Below are 20,273 nucleotides of genomic sequence, written 5' to 3'. Positions count from 1 at the left end.
GGTTGCTCTTGAATGGGATAGAGTTTTAGTTTTGCAAGATAAAATGAGTTTTGGAGACTGGTCTTACAACAATGTAAATGTACTTAACATTACTAAGATATACACTTAAAAATGGTGAAGATGGTAAATTTCATGTTATGTATATTTCACCAGTAAAAAATTGTAAAAAGCTGAAAGCATTCCAGGTAGCTCTAGTTTGCATCTAAGATTAAGAGACATTTATTTCCATCAAAAACCAAGGATCTGAAAGTAACCAATTTATGAGCTCAAAAGTTAGCCTGACAGTCTCACAGATGCTGGCACAAGACAAGAGACTCCTGGCTCTGAGACAAAGGACTTTATTAGTCACAACCACAGCAGTAGCCAGAGTGTCATTCTTTGCAATGATTTTTGGCATTCTAATCCCGTAGAGTGACATGGAAGGCCAGGTGCTGCAGGCCTAGCGGGCTGCGTTGTAAGAATAGAACCCTAAGCTTAGGAAACCTGAATCTTTTATCATAGCCCATGGGAACAAAACCACTGCCCTTTGCCCTAGAGGGAGACACTGTCTTCACTAGAGTGGGCAATAAACAAATCTACTGCTCTAGAGGGAGACACTATATTTTTGTTTCCTAAAATGCACCTTTGAAAAGACAGTGGGGAACAAAGGTGACCAGTGTCTCCACTCAAAGACATGCAGAAAAAGAGAAGTAGATACTTAAGTAACCATAGTGTCTGCAGAAAAATGAAAGAAAAAAATAAGGGAAGTAGATACAGAGAATGAGTGGGGAATGAGGAATAATAACTAATGCTACATTCTAATTCAAAGCCAGTTGACTTCAGAAGAAAAAGGCCAATTCTGGGGTTACATCTCCTCTGTTGGTGGTATGCTAATAAATGTTTAATAAATGGCCCTCCAGAAAGAAAAGTATGTACATTATAGAAGTTTACTATAAATTTTACTAACATAGAATGTTTTTAGAACACAATTTATAAACAATAATAAAATATGCAATACGCTTTATTATAAATTACTAATTTAGAAAACCATGTTGAATGAAAAAAAAGCCAAATACAAGAGTATATTACAGTATGACTTAATTTATAAAAAGTTCAAGAATAGGCAAAACCAACATATGGTGATAGAAACCAAAACAGTGATTATATCCTTTTTTGGAAAGAAATGAAGGGAAAGGGGCACAAGGGAACTTTTTGGGGTAAAGAAAATGTTTAAACTGTTGAATGGGCATTATTCACAAGGATATGTACATTTTTAAAACAAATGTTGTTAAAATCTGCACTTTATGTAAATTATACCTGAAAAAAATGAGTTAAAAAAATGACAAGACAGATCAGATACCTTTGGTAGCTGTTACTATGTGCTTCTGTGGGCAGTCTAGTGGAGGCGCAGCCACTGATCCCAGTCTTCCAGGTGCATGTTATTTGTATTTATTACCTGCAGTTTTATGAAGAACTAGTGTTAAGTAGCCAGTGAATCCAGCATCAGTTATTAAAATGACTATTATTTCTCCAACATATTTCAAGGCTGATAAACTGACTCACTGTATACATGTGGATCTCTTTTTGGACTCCCTATTCTTTTCCATTGATCTATTTTTTCTCTCCTGAGCTAAAACTACACTGTATTAATTATAGAAAATTTATAATAAATGCTGATCTCTGGTAGTGTAAGTCCACAAATGTTGCTCTTCATCAAATTTTATCATCACACATAAGGGACTTTTTTTTTTTTTGAGACAGAGTCTCTCACTGTCGCCTGGGCTGGAGTGGAGTAGTGCGATCTCGGCTCATTGCAACCTCCACCTCCTGGGTTCAAGCCTCAGCCTCCTGAGTAGCTGGGATTACAGGTGCCTGCCACTATGCCCAGCTAATTTTTTGTATTTTTAGTAGAGACGGGGTTTCACTATGTTGGCCAGGCTGGTCTCAACCTCCTGATCTCGTGATTCACCCACCTCGGCCTCCCAAAGTGGTGGGATTAGGATGAGGTTTTATAGGGAAAACATATAAGCTAAGGGTCTGGAAGAGAACGCACAGGACCACAATTTCTCTCACCACTTGAAGAATCACCAGGGCCTGGGTGAAGCAGGGGATAGACCACACCTCACCCCTATGCTTTTATCCTTCTTAAAGAGCAATTGTGAAGGCATCCATGTTGGTGGGGGAACAAATTGACTATGAAGGTAATCTGGACTACTAAATTAAAGCAGAAAATCTGGCTTTAGTTGTCAGATCAAATGACTAACTGATCCGACAGATTGACTAAAACAGACAATCTGGCTTTAGTTGTCAGAGCTTCACAGAAGTTGCATGAGATAGCCAGGTTCTAACACCTCCCATCAGAAAGAGAAAGCCGCTGGGAAGTTGAGCTCATGTAAAGCCCTTCCCACTGAAGAATGTGGGAGTCTGAGGCTCCAGATAGCTCCTCACCTAGGCATCCCAAAGGGAACTCCCAGAATTACCTTTGGACAATTCTGGTCTTTGCACACAATTGTTATTGTGAATGAAACATTTTGGCTACATTTTATAAAAGACACTTACATAGTGATGCTATGAATTTTCATGTGCCAATTTTGTGTGAGACCAATGTTTTGACCTGATAATTTTAAAACAGACTTCAACTGGTCACATTTTACAGGCGAATTTGAATTTTATGAGTAAATAACATTATTCTCTAACATAAAAATAATACCTTCGTTTTCCTTCCAATGATTATGTCTCAACATTTTTTATCTCGTCTCAATCCCACCGCATGAATCTAGGCCAGTGTTGTGACTTGCTTTAATCATGAGAATGTGGTGGAAGTATCATTGAGCCTGTTCTCTGATGAGGCCTTAAGAGATCACAGTTTTTGCTCTTGAAACCCTGGCACTATGGGACCAACCCTAGATTGGTGTTCTGGAGGATGAGAGACCATGATGACAGAGAGAACTTCATTGTCTCATCTGTGACCATCATAAAACAGCCAGGCCCAGATGAGCCATCAGCTGAATGCAGATGCATGCACAAAGCCCAGTTAAGGTAATCTAGCATGTCCCACAACAGAACTGCTCAGCTAAGGCCAACTGAACTTGCCAGCTCACACATCATGAGCTAAATAAATTTGTATTTAGAGCTACTCAGTTCTTGTGTGTGTTATGAGGCAGAAGCTGATAAGCATATTTAGGATAAATTATACATGAGCAGAGTCTGTTATACTTTTATCAAATCATTGGATTTGACATGCTCATATTGATTTAGGATCTCTGCATCTACATTTGTAAATGAGATTGTCTCCCACTGATTGGGTGCTAGACTAAGTTCTGCTTTTTCCATGCTACTTTGTTACAATAGGAAAAGCAAACAATGTTATGAAGTAGGGAGACAATCCTGTTAGCATCATATATTTAAAAACCTTAATGTGATATGCAAGGGCTGCTCCTGACCAAACTGGAGGATTGCCTGGGACACCTCCACCAAGGCTGAGGGCTGAGTCTGTCATGAGGGAATGTAGCACCCATTGTAAACCCCAAAAGCTTCCTGGGATAATGTGTATCCCAGATTTTTTCTCTAACCTACTGTTTGCGTAGGAAGACTGGAGTATGTAGTGGACATGGACAATAATATGTGGACATGTTTATAGATCTAGATCATTGTTGATGGAGCCATGTTATTCCATTATATGGGATGCCTTAATTTACTTAATTCTTACACATGAAGCTTCAGGTTGTTTACGGTCTTCTCATTGCAAAATTCTTAGAATATATTTCTTTCTGAAACCATATTTTTCCACTCATGTAATTACATCCTAAAAATACATTCTGAGGAGGATCATTGGCTCAAAGACAATGCAAATTGTACATCTGATATATATAGACAAGATCCTCTCCAGCAACTTTGTACCTGTTTTTTTTCCCCACCAACTTATGTAAGAACACTCATTTCCTCATTTCTGCTGACATAGAATTTTTAAAATACTTCACTCTTATCCACCTGATCAGTAAGAAAATGACAATTCAGGGACGGTTTTATTTGCACTTGACTGCCTATTCTATTTACAAACTATAACTGGCAGGAAAATGTAATGAAGGAAAAACTAGGAATAAACCATGAACCAAATGAAGAAACCTATAAGTCAATTAAAACAAAAAAGGACATTGTTTTTGAAGAAAAAATAAAAGACATTGTGGGCTGAGTGCAGTGGCCCACACTTGTAATCCCTGCACTTTGGGAAGCTGAGGTAGGAAGATCACTTGAAACCAGAATGAGACTAACCTGGGAAATAAAGCAAGACCCCATCTCTACAAGCAAATTTTTTAAAGAAAACATTAGCTGAACATGGTGGTATATGCCTGTACTCCCAGCTACTCAGGAGGCTGAGGCAGGAGGATCACTTGAGCCCAGGAGTTCAAGGCTTCAGCAGTGAGCATGATCAGGCCACTGCACTCCAGCCACCTGGGTGACAGAGCAATACCCTGTTTCCAAAAAAAAAAAAAAAAAAAAGAGCAAAGAGATCGCCTCTCGAATTCATCTGTTATCCCCAATTAAATGACAATTTTGGGAGGAAGCTGACAGAAAGAGCACCCTTTAAAAACCCATTATTATACAAGTCTGCTGAGAAGAAGACTGCATCAGTCTGAAATGAACACTGTTGGTTTTTTACATGTTATTGCTCACTTTAGTAAATGTTAGCTTTATTCAATTAATTTTATTAAGACTAACCACAGAACACCTATTCTAGTTAATTTTTAATTGCATTTAATGTGTGAGCTGACAAATTTATTCAGCTCCCACACTACAGAGTTTCTCTATTGTATGAGATTTCTTACGTCTGTGGGTTGTACTTTTCAGTAAAGTTTTACCACAGCTATATAATCTTGAACATTTCTTTTTGGTGTACACACCAAAGAATGAAGGTTATCACTGGAGAAGTCCCATCCATACCATTTTAGATGGTTGCACTGCCACATCAAGCCTTAAAGTCTTAAAAGCTTTGAACTCTGAATTACAATGTTGCTTCTGTATGTGGACTCCAATGACAATGAGACATATTGCTATAAAATCCCTCCATGCTAGTCAGGATGGCCTAGGTAATGCTGCAGTAAAAATTAAACCACTAAAACTCTCAGTGGTGAGACACAATGAATTTTTATTTCTTACTCTAAAAAGAAATCCAACACAGATCAGATAGCGACCTTCTATCGACCCAGTCTGGAATAAGCAGCCTCCAAGGTCACCTTGGCAGGGATAGAGAAGCCTGAGGATGTTTATAAAGGCTAGACCTGAAAGTGGCTTGTATCACTTTTGCTCATACTCCATTGGCTAGAACTCAAACATGGGCACACTCTTAACTGCAAGAGTTACTGAGGAATAGAGTCTTCTTATTTGCAAGGAAATGGAACCAGTGTGATTAATACAGCACTGCCTTTGCCGCATCCTTCAAATGTCACTTCTGCAGAGCTTCTTGCCTGTGCAGAGAATCTCATAGAAAACCTGAGTACTAATATTCTTTCATAGTAAGAGCATTGGTTTCATTTCTGAGCACACTTTTGAATGTTCTTCATACAGAGAATATTTTTCCGTTGGGGACTAAAAAAAATCTAGGGACTTTGGCTAAACTGAAGACCTTACCATAATCATCCCAATTAGAATTTTTTCCTGGATACACCCTTTAATGGAAATTTGACCTCTAACTACAAACACTACCACAAACCACCCATTTGTCAAGAGTAACCTACTTTGCCATTGTAGCATACAGAAGTTCTTGAAATCCACAATACTTGCCTGGCACACCCCAGTGCTGCGGGCTGACATTGTCGATGGCATTGTCCCTGTCTTTTGCTCCCCCAGCCCTCCCACAGGCTGAGTAAGCTTCTATTATCTGGAATACAGTGTGGCTTCTGTTTTCCTAATTTAACCCTGACTTACTACGTTTATAATGTTTCTCTCTGCTCATGTAGTCTTTGATGAGTCAGAAGGTCTTTGCCATGCTCACAATGTGTGTGCTGTGTCTCATATATATGCACTCTCTGTTGGGCAAGGAGGTGTGAATTACGACTGAAGCCCTTACCACATGCCTTACACTTATAGGGCCTCTGTCCTGTGTGGACTCTGAGATGAACATGAAGATCTGAATTCCGGCTGAAGCCTTTACCACACTCATCACATTTATATAGTTTCTCTCTGGTGTGATCACTCTGATGGAAGTGAAAATATGAACTGTAACTAAAGCACTTTCCACACACTTCACATTTATATGGTTTTTCTCCAGTGTGAACTCTCTGATGAGTGTGAAGAACAGAGCTATAAGCAAAATCCTTTCCACACACATTGCATTTGTATGGTTTCTCCCCTGTGTGGACTCTCTGGTGAATGTGAAGCTGTGTACTTTGGCTGAAGCCCTTTCCACACTCACCACACTTATAAGGTTTCCCCCCTGTGTGAAACCTCCAGTGGACTTGAAGAACGGAGCTTGAACTAAAACACTTGCCACACTCACTGGATTTGTAGGGCTTCTCTCCAGTGTGGACTCTCTGATGCATAAGAAGGTTGGAGTACTGTTCAAAGCCCTTCCCACACTCTTCACCATTTGTAGGGCTTTTTCCCTGTGTGTACTCCCTGATGAATACAAAGAAGTGACCTAAATCCAAACGCTTTCCCACATAAGTCGCATTTGTAGGGCATCTCCCCTTTGTGGACTCGATGATGGTTGTGAAGGGAGGAGTTGCACCTGAAGCCCTTGCCACATTCTTTACATTTGTAGGGATTGTCTCCTGAGGGGACTTTCTGACATCTGGGAAAGTCTGAGCTCTGTTAGCAGCCTGTAGGCCATTCGTAGAATTCATAGGGAGTCTCTTCTGAGTGGCTTTTACAATGAATGATAAAATATTGGTTCCGACTTAAGTTCTTTCCATACTGGTCACATTTATAAGATTTTTCTCCTAGGTGAGTGCTGTGATTGACACGAGGATCTGTATCATCTGCAAAGGCCACCCCACAGTTATTACATGTGAAAGGCTGTGGTAAAGCATGGGCCGCATCACGTTGTTCAACTGTTGGTTTCATACTCAAGTTTTTCCCACAGTTGGGGTGTCTACCAGGGTCCTCTCCTTTACATTCTTGGGACTCATGATGATCACGTGAGGTCCAATTGAGGCTGTCATCATGCCAAGCACGTCTGTAGAATTTCTTTTCCACGTAAATTCCCTTATATCTTCCCTGAGATTTCTGGGGCTCGGTCATTATGTTGGCTTTCTTCCAAGATTCTGGGTTAAGAACCTGTGTCAGGCTTTGCCATGCTGTGATATCTCGATTTTTGATAATGGCATTTAATCCATAGTTTTTGTTTTCAGAAATCTGAAGAGACATGCCTGCCCACTCTTCACAGAGGTAAACATCTTCTAAATGTGGGGAACACTGTTCTTGAAGGTTCATGATATAATCCTGACTCACACTTAAATCTCGGATCCTTTGTTTCCAAATCTGCCAGCAATGAAGCACTTCTTGAGAAAGGCAATTTAACCCCTTTTCCTGAAGATTCAAAATGTTTTTTTATCCCATCTCCCATGAGAAGAAAGAGAATTTGTGAATCACCTGTCCAGAGGTTTTGAGAAAATGAAATATGATGGGGTGGGAAGTTGTCCCTGGCTTCCATTGACATGTGAAACAGTTAGAGCAACAATAATTCTAACCTGTGAGCTGCCAATTAGAAATCAAGTATTGTAGGGAAATTAAGAGAAATCTTGGCCAGGTGCAGTGGCTTATGCTTGTCATAGCAACAATTTCAGAGGCTGAGGTGGGAGGGTCACTCAAGTTCAGGAGATTAAGACCAGGCTGGGCAGTACGGTGAGATCGCATCTCTACAAAAAAATTAAAAATTGTCTCGGTTTTGCCTATGATCCCAGCTACTTGGAAATCTGAGGTTGGAAGATTGCTTAATCCTGTGATGCAGAGGCTGCAGTGATCCAAGATTGTGCCACTGTATTCCAGCCTGGGTGAAACGGCAAGACCTTTCAACCCCCACACAGCAAAAAAGAATTAAAGGAAATCTTAGGAAAAATTTATGAAGGAAGAAATTCACCTCCCTGCTATAAGAGTAGTCAATAAAAAGACTTTAATAATCTTGCTACAAAAAGTATGGGTAAGGCTCCCATTTTATGTAGTATATGTGTGTATAGAAATAATACATATTGATGGAGTGTTTTTCATATGTTGGGCAGAGTAAGGGACACAAAGGGTCACAAGAGGTTTCAGAAACAAACAGGTTCTATCTCTTGATGGCTTCCCTTCCTTCACATCACTGTCATATGGAGGACTATGATGTATGTTTGTGTACAGACTGCACAACTGTACATGGTGAGCCTTAAGGGGACGGGGATAAAAAGGCAATGGGGATTGAAATAGGGATAAACACTGTGAAACATCGTCCTGGCATTGTGCGGGGATGCATATGTAAACCTCTGAGACAAGCTCTAAGAGACAGCCTTTTTATGTTCCCCGAGGTTCTTTGTCTTCGTGAAAAGATAGAGACCACTCAGATCCCATAATCCATTTCCTTAAGTTCTTACCTTTTAAGTTATTGCAGAATCTCAAACAGCCATGACTATGAGAATGGGGAACAGATACTGTGGATTGTCAAAGGCCTGGCACCCAGGGAAGCAAGATTGTGGTATATAACAAACGGGGGGCTGAGGCAGAAGAGGATGATCATATTTTTGGGACCCTACGATGGGTTTCAAAATGGCATGAATATCATGGTCAACTCCCACTGGATACTGCTTCTGGTTTAAGGTCCTTTCTGGGTTGTTTTATTGAAAGTGACTTTAGTTTATAAGATAGTATCAGGGAAAGGGAGACCATGAGCAGCCCCAAATGGGCTTTAAGCAGTGGTTTCCCAATTGTTCTGATTGTAACCCACAATAAAATCAGCACTGTGATTCAGTAGGAATAGGCACGAACATCAACACAGACTGCTCACTAAAACAGAAGTTTTATCAGCTGATACTTACATACAATGTGCAATGAACTTTGATAAATTCTTTTGTTTTCTGTTCTATTAATCTATTTTGCTTTTTAAAAATTGCTAGTTATGACACAGTAATTTGATTTCAGGACTCACCAAGAGGGTTTTATCCTGCAGTCTGAGAAACAACTGCAGGGATATGCAGATTTATGTAGAAGGTCCTGTGTTTACAGATTACACTTTGGTTTCACGAGGTTATTTATTAAAAACACAGGACCTAGGGCAAGATTAGGAGGGCTCAAGTCCTAGTTCTTCTTATAAGCTGTGTGATCATGGGCAAGTTATGAATTCTGTGACTCAGCTGTTTCGTCCATTGATATGGTTTGGCTGTGTCCCCACCCAAATCTCTTCTTGAATTGTAACTCCCATAATTCCCAGGTGTCATGTCCCATAATTCCCACATGTCACAGCCCCCACACAGAGTCCCTACCAGGGCACTACCTAGTGGAGCTGTGAGACGAGGGCCACTGTCCTTCAGACAACAGAACGCTAGATCCGACAGCTTGCACCGTGTGCCTGGAGAAGCTACAAACACTCAACACCAGCCCACAAAAGCAGCCGGAAGGGAGACTATACTCTGCAGAGCCACAGGGATGGAGCTGCCCAAGACCATGGAAATCTATCTGTCACATCAGCGTGACCAGGATGCAAGACATGGAGTCAAAGGAGATCACTATCGATCTTTAAGATTTGACTGCCCCGTTGGATTTCAGACTTGCATGGGGCCTGTAGCCCCTTTGTTTTGGCCAAGTTCTCCCATTTGGAACAGCTGCATTTACACAATGCCTGCACCTGCACTGTATCTAGGAAGTAAATACATTGTTTTTTTATTTTACAGGCTCATATATGGAAGAGACTTGGCTTGTCTCAGATGAGACACTGGACTGTGTACTTTTGACTTAATGCTGAAATGAGTTAAGACTTTGTGGGACTGTTGGGAGGCAAGATTGGTTTGAAATGTAAGGACATAAGATTTGGGAGGGTCTGGGGTGGGATAATATGGTTTGGCTGTGTCCCCACTCAAATCTCATTTTGAATTGTAACTCCCAGAATTCCCATGTGTCATGGGAGGAACCCGGTAGGGGGCGATTGAATTATGGGGGCGGGTCTTTCCTGTGTTATTGTCATGATAGTGAATGAGTCTCATGAGATCTGATGGTTTTTAAAAGGGAGATTCTGAATGGGCGCAGTGGCTCACACCTGTAATCCCAGCACTTTGGGAGGCCAAAGTGGGTTGATCAGGAGGTCAAGAGATTGAGACAATCCTGGCCAACATGGTGAAACCCCGTCTCTACTAAAAAATACAAAAATTAGCTGGGCATGGTGGCGCATGCCTGTATTCCCAGATACTGGGTTGGCTAAGGCAGGAGAATTGCCTGAACTTGGTAGTTGGAGGTTGCAGTGAGCCAAGATAGCACCACTGTACTGCAGCCTGGCTACAGAGCCAGACTGAAAAAAAAAAGGGTGGGGGGGTAGTTTCCCTGCAAAAACTCTCTTCTCTTGTCTACCACCATGTGAGACGTGACTTTCACCTTGCACCATGACTATGAGGCCTCCCCAGGGATGTGGAACTGTAAGTCCAATACATCTCTATCTATTGTAAATTGCCCAGTCTCGTGTATGTCTTTATCAGCAGTGTGAAAAGAGAGTAATACGTCCATAAAAGGGGGATGATAACAGTAACTATCTGTATTAGTCCATTCTCATGTTGCTAATAAAGACATACCCAAGACTGGGTAATATATAAAGGAAAGAGGTTTAATTGACTCATAGTTCCATATGGCTGTGGAGGCCTCACAATCATGGCAGAAGGTGAAGGAAGAGCAAAGGGACATCCTACATGGCGGCAGGCAAAGAGAAAGCCTGTGGAGGGGAACACCAATTTATAAAACCATCAAATCTCATGAGACGTAGTCACTCTCATAAGAACAGCATGAGAAAGACCCCTGCCCCATGATTCAGTTACCTCCTACCAGGCCCCTCCTACAACATGTGGGAATTATGGGAGCTACAATTCAAGATGAGACTTGGGTAGGGATATAGCCAAACCATATCTCTATCTCATAAACTAAACTTAGGTAACACATAAAGGTATATGAACCTCTGAGAAATGAAAACGAGGTTAGATATTTATCAAAAAGTAATCAAATAAGCCAACACTTAGGTTACACTTACTACGTACAAGTAAGTGTTGGCTATGGTAACTGCCAACCAAACCAAAGTTCTCCCTTGGTTCCTTTAACACTGATTTATCCAAAACATTGGATAAACATTGATTTTTCTGCAGAAGCAACCCATAGATCAAGGCTCTTGGTGATGTGTGAATTTTATAAGTCTCATTCTGAGAAATACAAGGAAAGAATGAGAGCCTACATGTGTGATTAGGGGAGGGAGTGATTACTAACTGCATTGAATGCCCACAGGCCAGGGGTATGAGATTTGGGGAGAGCTCCCTCACAAACCCATCACAAGGGGCCAGATCCTCACACTGATCTGTAAAAACTCATTAACTGCAGGGTTCTAACCTGCACATGCATCTCTTAGGAGTTTTCTTTCCAGTAGTCAAAGTTTCTCTTTGTGATCTAACTGGAGTTTTCTATCTGGTATGAAATGACGATTTCAGGACACAGGTCCAGTGGTCTGATGCTCAGTTACTCACCCACTGAGATGAGTTTCCTGAAGTTTTCCAGCATCGCATCTTGGTACAGGTTTATCTGGGTTTTATCCAATAGAGCAAGCTCTTCCGTGGTGAAGACAACAGCCATGTCCTTGAATGTCACCCTTTCCTAAAACATCAACCACATGCCACGTCAATCATCCACGCAAATGACTGGTCTTAGTCTGTTTGGGCTGCCTTAATAAAATACCACAGTCTGATTAGGTTAAACAATAAACTAACTTCTTACTGTTCTGGAGTTTGGAAAGTCTAAGATCAAGTACCACCAAGATAGGTTTCATTCAGGTTTCTTCTCTTGGCTTGTAGACAGCTGTCCTCTCACTGTGTCCTTACATGGCAGAGGGAGAATGAGAGCAAGCTCTGTTGAGGATCTCTCACAAGGATATTAATCCTATTGGATCAGGGATTCCCAAAGGACAATATTAATCAAATTATAAAATACAGCCCAGGAAATAGTCACATATAAATCTATACTAAGGTGTTGTGCTGATACACAAGTCTAGTACTGTTCCATGAGTTCATTTCTCATCACACACCAAGATTTGGTATTTTCACTTTTTCATGGCAGATTAATGTATTTTTATCAGGTTAAAAGGAACTAAGAAGACAGGGTAACTAAAAGCCTGGCTCCTAGATTCAAAAAACACAATAGAGAAAAGGGAGATTATTAGGATAATTAAGAACACTTGGATATCAACTTGGTATTAAAAAATAGTGGTATCAATGTGAAATTTCTTGAGTATGTTAGCAGTAATGTGGAAATGTAGGAAAATGCTCTTACTCTTAGGAGATACAAGCTGAAATATTTAGGGATGAATTATAATAATGCCTGCAATTTATCCCTAACTGGGTCATCAAAATACAATATAGATATGTGTGTATATACGTATATTATGCATATGTTTGTGGGTGATTGTCAACAATTGGTGAATCTAGGTGAATATTACACATTATGCTATTCTTTCATTTTCCTCATAATTTGAAATTTCTCAAAACAAAAGGATGTGGGGAATAATCTGATATTAATAACCATCTCCTAATCAAGAAACCAATTTTTACATAAAATATTTCTATCGCTGCATATATCACACTGCTCAGAGTTAAGTATTTACAGATATGTTCTCTCAATAGACTCCGCATCTCTAAATAATGCAGAGCTTTCAAAGGAAAGTTGTAAGCGGTTACAAAGGACGTCACAAAGAATATGTTCCTAACAATTGTCCAATTACCCAAATCTGACAATGATTAAAATCAAAATCTAGGGGAGTCAGCACGGCTGTCCTAATAGCATCACTCTCTCAGTAACACTACTGTATACCTTCTTCTGTGGGAGGCAATAAAATCGAATTTGAGTTAATCATTGAGGAAATACAGATACCCTGAAGTCTACTTGGGGTGTTCAAATGTAGGGAGAAGGGGTTAGGGATAGAGGTTCACCCAGCCTACGCCCCATTCTCCCTTCTCTGCCTCAACTATAGAGCCTGGGAAAACAAAACACTCATTTCTCCACCACCGTTGTAGCTGGATGGATGCCTTGTAGGAAGCCTAAGCAGCGATTGTCATAGGATGCAGATACAAGGAGAGCCCCAAAATATTAAGAAACCAAATTTATCAACAAATAAACACTTGCAAAAATCTATAAATCTTTTCCTGTCTTAAGTATTCTTGTATAACCATCTATGAAGTATTCTTGTAAAACCTTTAACCTGAATCTATTCAAGCATCTGGTGCTTCCACTTACAAGAAATACTGTGGATAGATAACACATTGAAAGATAAGAAAAGGAAGCAAACAAATACATTCCAAACATAGGAAAGAACACAGGACACCAAACTTGGTTTCTACAACAAGTCAATAGCAGGAGAGAATAAAGTATAGGGGCAAATTTCTCTAGATTAAAAGAGATTATGAGACACAACAGCCAACTATATGATAGTATAGACCTTGGTAAGATCCCATTTGAACAAACCAACGGTTAAAAAATTTTCTGAGATAATCAGGGAAATTTGGTTATTGCCTGGGTATTAGATAATACCAAATAATTATTGATTATCTCATTAGTCAATATTTTAGGAAATATATACTGAAATACATAGAGAATGTGGTAAATTAGATTGCTGTTTAGAAATATCCTCTTCCATACTCACTAATCCCACTAAAGGACCAGAGTGTGTTTTCTTACCCCTTTAGTTTTGACTTGGCAATGTAACTTACTCTGGCTATCAAAATGAAGCAGAAGTGAAAATGTGCCAGTTCTAACCTGGGCCTTGACAGATCTCACGCGTTCACTTGCTCTCTTGTCCCTCTCTCTTCACTATGAGGGCACACCCAAGCTAACCAAAACCAGCAGAGTGCTACCAAATATTCATGGCATCTGCTTTAGGTCCAGGCCGTAACCATTGAGGACACTGTTATAGGAGGTTGGAAAAATGGTGACCTGGATGTAGTGGTGAACATTTGGTAAACTGTTGCTGTAATTTAGAAGATAGAAAATTTACCTAATGAATCTTGGACTTGGGCAAGATGGTTTCCAGGCAGAAGGATAAAAGTGTGAGCTCATTCATTTTAGTTGCATATATAATAAAGTACTATACAAAAGTGATGTGCTCAGAGAAAAACCAATACAGTGTAAAATAACATGCCTCTTTAAAATACTCTGGGAAAGAAAAAAATGAAAAAGAGATTAAGCAAATCTCTTTGGCAAAAAGTTAATCACTGAAATTGCATGATGGGTATTGCAAATGGAGGCTCATAATACCATTTGTTCTTTCTGTGTACTTTCATAATTAATTTTGTTCATGATTAAAAGAAAATCCTTCCTCCACACTGTGATGGTCTTTTTAATGTGACAACTTGGCTAAGCTACAGTCCTCAGTTATTGAATCAAACACAAATCTAGGTATTGCTATGAAGATAATTTGTAGATGTGATTAAAGTCCATAATCAGTTTACTTTAAGGGAGATTATTCTAACTAATCTGAGTATGTCTGATTCAAAAAACTAAAAGGTCTTATGAGCAGAGCTGAGGCTTCCCTGAGAGGTGGAGAAATTCCACCCATAGACAGCGGCTTCAGTCTGTGTCTAAGAGTTCTGGCCATCCTTCCTGAGGGACTGCCATGTGGATTTTGGACTTGCCTAGTTAGCCTCCATAATCATATAAGTCAATTCCTTAAGATAAATCTCTTAATATATATCTCTTACTGGTTCTGCCTTGCTGGTTGAACTCTGACCAATAGATACCCATTCAAATCTTGTTACTTATCGAACGAGACCAGTGACATTTAGAGTATAGTCATGTATATGCTGCCCATGCACTCAGATGCTGCGGCAACACCAAATTGCTATAAAAGTTTCTGAACTTACTCTTGATTCTTTTTCCCTCATGGGGCAGTGATAAGCAGTTCATGGACTGGTACTGCTACATGAACCACACTTAGAGTAGCACCAAAGTAGACATCTTGAAATCTGTGAGTTTGTTTCTTCACTTCTATAAAGGGAGTCAAACCATCTGCCTCACAAAGTCATTATGAGCAAGATGAAGTACCTAATACATAGTAGTCATTAAAAAAATGCTGACCTCCTTTCAGAAAGCAGAAGTGTCTGGTTCCTCAGAATGAACAGTATATTTAAAGAGAAAGAACCCCTTAACTTACCTGGAACTTAATCATACCATCTTCCTTTTGGAAACGGCAGGATTCTGGAAAAGCAGAACTGCAAGGAAGAAAGAATCCATGAGATCATGGATTCAACAAGTTATAAATCAACATTGGTTCCTTCCTTATCTGTACAAATTTCTCTCAGTTCCTTCTCTCCCTAGATATCGTCTCTTCTCGTTCTGAACAGACTGAACTCCCACCTCCTCAAGACTTCCCTAGATTTGTCCCCAGTCCCTCAATCTCAGACCACTGTGTAACTCCTATCTCTCTCCTCAAGCTTTTGGGTCAAAACCTGCACATTCTTTTCCTTTTCTCAGATTTGTGAATGAACTGACATAATCTACATCTGTATTATGCTGGAAAAAAGGCTCCAGAATTGCTGAATAAAGCAGCAATCTCAGGGCTGGGCACAGTGGCTCACGCCTGTAATCCCCAGCAATTTGGGAACCTGAGACAGGTAGATCACTTGAGGCCAGGAGTTTGAGACCAGCCTGACCAACATGGTGAAATCCTGTCTCTACTAAAAATACAAAATTAGCTGGGATTGGTGGCAGGCATCTGTAGTCCCAGCTACTCAGGAGGCTGAGGCAGGACAATCACTTGAACCTGGGAGGCAGAGGCTGCAGTGAGCTGTGCTTGCACCACTGCACTCCAGCCTGTGCAACAGAGACAGACTTTGTCTCAAAAAAAAAAAAGAAAAAAAAAAGAGAGAAATCTCAGGATGACAGGGGCCTTCTGCTATATCCACTTTTACATGCAAGACTTGACCTTGTATGGCCAGGCCTGTGGTCTAAAGAACTTGCAATTAGCCAAGATATACAAATTAAATCCCAATTTTTATTATTATGTTAATCAATAATGCAAATTTTTAAACATCTACACCTTGACTCTTGGCTTCCTAAACTATCTCTCCAGCAGCCATTCTATCCACTGCTTTTGCAAATATTGATGACACACCTATGACATATAAGACACATCCTCTGCTCTGGAAATGCTCATGGTATACTGAACTATACATGCTCTCAGACAGCAAGTAGCAAAGTAGATAGACAGACCTTCTAAGCTCGCCACTTCATATACACTAAAGCCCCTTCCTGTACTGCTTATATCAGTGAATTCCCTTGCCAATTAGATTCCAGTTGGGTTCAGCCAATGGGGAAAGTCAGCAAGAGATCCAGGGAAGGGACAAGAGTGAAGTCAGAATATTTATTCCCCCAGGTTTTTCCCTAAAGGTTGCTGTGGAATGGCTAAGTTCCATATCCATTGACCAAAGTTCATGGCCACCATCAGGCAGCTGTCATCCAATGAATCTTTCTTCAGGTTTTAGCGACTGCCTCCTCCCTTAGCCCTTCAGTCCTAAAGGCAGTAAGTTACCCTGCTATCACTAGCTCTTAAATATTGCCATACCCTTTGTTGATTACCACAGCCTGCCTACCACTTTATAGATTGTCCCTTTATTAAGCTCTTCTCAAATTACCCCATTTGAGTGTTCTGTCTATTTTTTATTGGGATTCCATCAGATAAACCCTGTAAACACAATTGCCTCTCGCCTTTGTGGAGAAACTTACTGAATAAAATTGCCACTTTAAGCACTGTGGAAACTCCAAAGATTAAAAAATAAAAGCCAAAAACCAGGTTTCTGCCTTCTAAGATAGTGCTTCTCACACTATCTGTCATAAAAGACTAGTTTTTATTATTATTATTGCTGTTACTTTCAGTCTGTCACAGACTGATATTTTGGTAAGATACAGTAAAAAGAAATTACTGGAAAAAGGAAATTAAGAAGGTATGCAAATTAAAGCCCAATTGTTATTATTATGTTAATCAATAAGACAAAATTTTAAACATCTACACTTAAGTTCTCAAATTATCTGGTCACAGACCAATATCATTTATTGGCACTGGTCTGTTGGCTACCCTTTGAATTGCAGCTCACAGGGTTATAGAATCAGGTTAATAGAATATGAAATGTCTTTAGGGTAAATCCTTTGACTCTTTCTCTCTTTTACTACCTTTAAGAGACATCATTAATCACTTCTTATTTTGGGCTCCAACAAAGGCCAAAATAAGGAATGTTCAAGTCATTAATACAGCATGAATTACCTCATTTGAAAATAGTTAAAACCTACCAAGGAAACACTCTTCCTTTCCCCTGTCAAAAAACTACAAATCCTAAAAACAAACAAACAAACAAACAAACAAAAACAAGCCGTAGTCTTTTATCCACTGTACTTGCTAAGGATCTTATCATTTAACAAGCACTCAATCAGTGTTTCTTAATATTAACAAATGCACAAATAGAATTGGCTTGGATATTATACATTACATGCACGTGCAAAGACATAAACTCACCCTCTACTTCCAGTACCTGTTCTCACTTCAGAGCCAATAATGGGACAGGTTTATTTTCAAGCACACATCTCCACACATGCAGTCACACATATATGGTTGAGGGTTTGGTTTCCTGAATTTCTGGCTTCAGACACTCTCTGCCTGTGTCAACTATGGGCCATGGCAGTAACCAGATGGCACATTCAAATTTGAGGTGAGTTTAATAAACAGACGGCTTACAATGGTGTTGGCTGGGGGTAAGGAAATCAGAGTGGATAAGGCTCTATCCTGGGAAGTGACAGGGAGGTGCCATTATACTACCTGGGCCTTAAGAGGTAAGGGGAGGGAGCAGTCCCTGGAGCCTGGAACTGAGAGGACTGTGTGGCCGGGACCACCAAAACCATGACCTGTTGTTTAGAAGGGCAGCTAATCTGTGACAATCCTGCAGAGAGAGAACTCGGGGACAAGATCCTCCAACTCACACTTCTTCCTCTCTCCAAACCTTCCTGTTGAGACTTCCCATTGGCCAAAGACAAGCAATGCCAGAAGGCAATGGCGGCCTTTCAGGGCAGACAGCAGGGTGGAAAAGGTGGGGAGCCAAAGGCATGGGACACGTGGCACCTCAGGACTCTTGTTTTTTCCCTATCTGCCAAAGTCCACACAGCTCTCTCACACAAATGCCTTTCTCATCCCTCAACCTGACAACTACTCTGATCTGAGGAATACATCACGAATGAGACCAGATGCCCATATCAACCTCTTCAGCGAATGAAGACCTAGAGGAAAAGTGCAGCTGAATCTGGAACTGCAATTGTTCAGAAACACGATCAGAAATGTAATAAAAGCTGCCATTACACCTAAAATAATTAACACTAAATCTCTAACTTTATCAAATATACAGAGAACATTGAAATTTCAAATTTGTTGAGTGTAATTTAACACTTACTTTTGCTCATGTGCTTTATAATACTCAAATTCCGTACTCCCTGGCTCACAGCATGTGAGGTGAGAATGGAGTTAATAATTTGGGGAAGTTCTTTTCTTTTCTTTTCTTTTTTTTTTTTTTTTTTTGAGACAGAGTCTCGCTCTGTTGCCCAGGCTGGAGTGCAGTGGCGCGATCTCAGCTCACTGCAAGCTCCGCCTCCCGGGTTCACACCATTCTCCAACCTCAGCCTCCGGAGTAGCTGGGACTACAGGCGCCCGCCACCATGCCCGGCAAATTTTTTGTAATTTTTTTTTTTTTTTTTTTTTTAGTAGAGACAGGGTTTCACCGTGTTAGCCAGGATGGTCTCGATCTCCTGACCTCGTGATCCACCCAAAGTGCTGGGATTACAGGAGGGAGGCACCGCGCCAGGCCTGGGACCGTTCTTTTCAAAATGTATGCGGTGATATTAAACTCCTGAGTTATTACAGTCTGAGTTGTTTCCTTATTGCCAGAAGCCGGAACCTCTTCCCTGAAGTCAGAAATGCCCCAATGGAGTCAGAGCTGCTAAAATCCAGAGTTCAGACCCAAGACAACTCCCCATCCAAGAACCTAGGGGTGCTGAGCCAGAATCGCCCTCGCCAAACTGAGCGAGAATAGCCCAAGCCATCCTCTATCTCCAGAGAAAAGCTGCTTAAGCAAATCCCTCATCCCATTCAGGGAGGCACAGCCCCAGCCATTACTCCCAAACTCTGAGCCAGCGCCCCTCTGCCCTCATCCAGAGATGCACATTCCAAGACTGGACCCTAAGCCTCGACCCAAGGTGGCACAGCGCAAGTCGCTGTCACGAAACGTGAAGATGCACGTTTTGTCAAACCCAGGGCTGCTCCCCAAACCGAGCCCACGCGCTTCCCATCCCAACCCGGGTAGGTAGGGGCCGCTGAACTTCCTCAGCCTACCCCACCCACGAGGCCTTATCATTGGTCACCAGTCCCCTCTTCCACTCCTCCTACTTCAGTCCACAGGGACGGGTCACAGCTGCACATCCTGCAGCCCTATTCCTGGCTACGCTTCCGAGAGGGGCGCGGTCCACGCGGGACTCACCCCAGCATCCCAAAAAATGTCGCCCGCAGCTAGCGTCTGGTACCATGGCGCATGCGCAAGGAGGCCTATGGACTACAATCCCCAGAAAGCCCCGCGCGCAGCAGTGGACATTCGCAAGGCTACCAGGGTGAAGGTAGCCTTTGACTTCCGTGCATTTGGAAGTCCTTTGACTTCCGTGCATTCGTCTAAAATAATGACAATCATAATAACGATAAAGTATTGAAATGTTAAATAAATCACTATCAACGATGAAAAGAAAAAGTTTCAATATTTTACTACTTGGAAATGAGCACTTTACCATTTTAGTGAAGACTTTTGTAGGTGCTTATTTTATAGGCATGTCTTTTAATGTTAAAACCACGAGACTTTTCAATTAAAATTCACTTAAATATTTCCATCCCCGCCCCCCATCATGTTTTGTTTCTGTTGATGAAGACTGCATAATCTACACTTGCAATATAACATACCCTGTAATTTGTTTCCTAGTCTCAGAAGAAGCAGAATGAATTAACTACCATTGTCTGAATCCTTAATAGGGGAATTACAGGAGTACTCGTTACAACATAACAAGAAAACGCGGGAAGT

At 40.9% G+C, this 20,273-nt stretch overlaps 1 pseudogene; it reads right to left on the bottom strand.

Annotated features, from left to right (window-relative positions):
• Positions 1 to 4,451: 4,451 nt before the first annotated feature.
• LOC129055009 (zinc finger protein 285-like) lies at positions 4,452 to 19,739 on the bottom strand (annotated as a pseudogene).
• Positions 19,740 to 20,273: the final 534 nt, after the last annotated feature.

The sequence above is a fragment of the Pongo abelii genome, chromosome 13 (genome assembly GCF_028885655.2).
Source record: "Pongo abelii isolate AG06213 chromosome 13, NHGRI_mPonAbe1-v2.0_pri, whole genome shotgun sequence".
In the NCBI taxonomy this organism is placed as follows: domain Eukaryota; kingdom Metazoa; phylum Chordata; class Mammalia; order Primates; family Hominidae; genus Pongo; species Pongo abelii.
The sequence above is the reverse complement of the archived record's forward strand: the minus strand, read 5'-3'. Positions and strand labels throughout refer to the sequence as shown.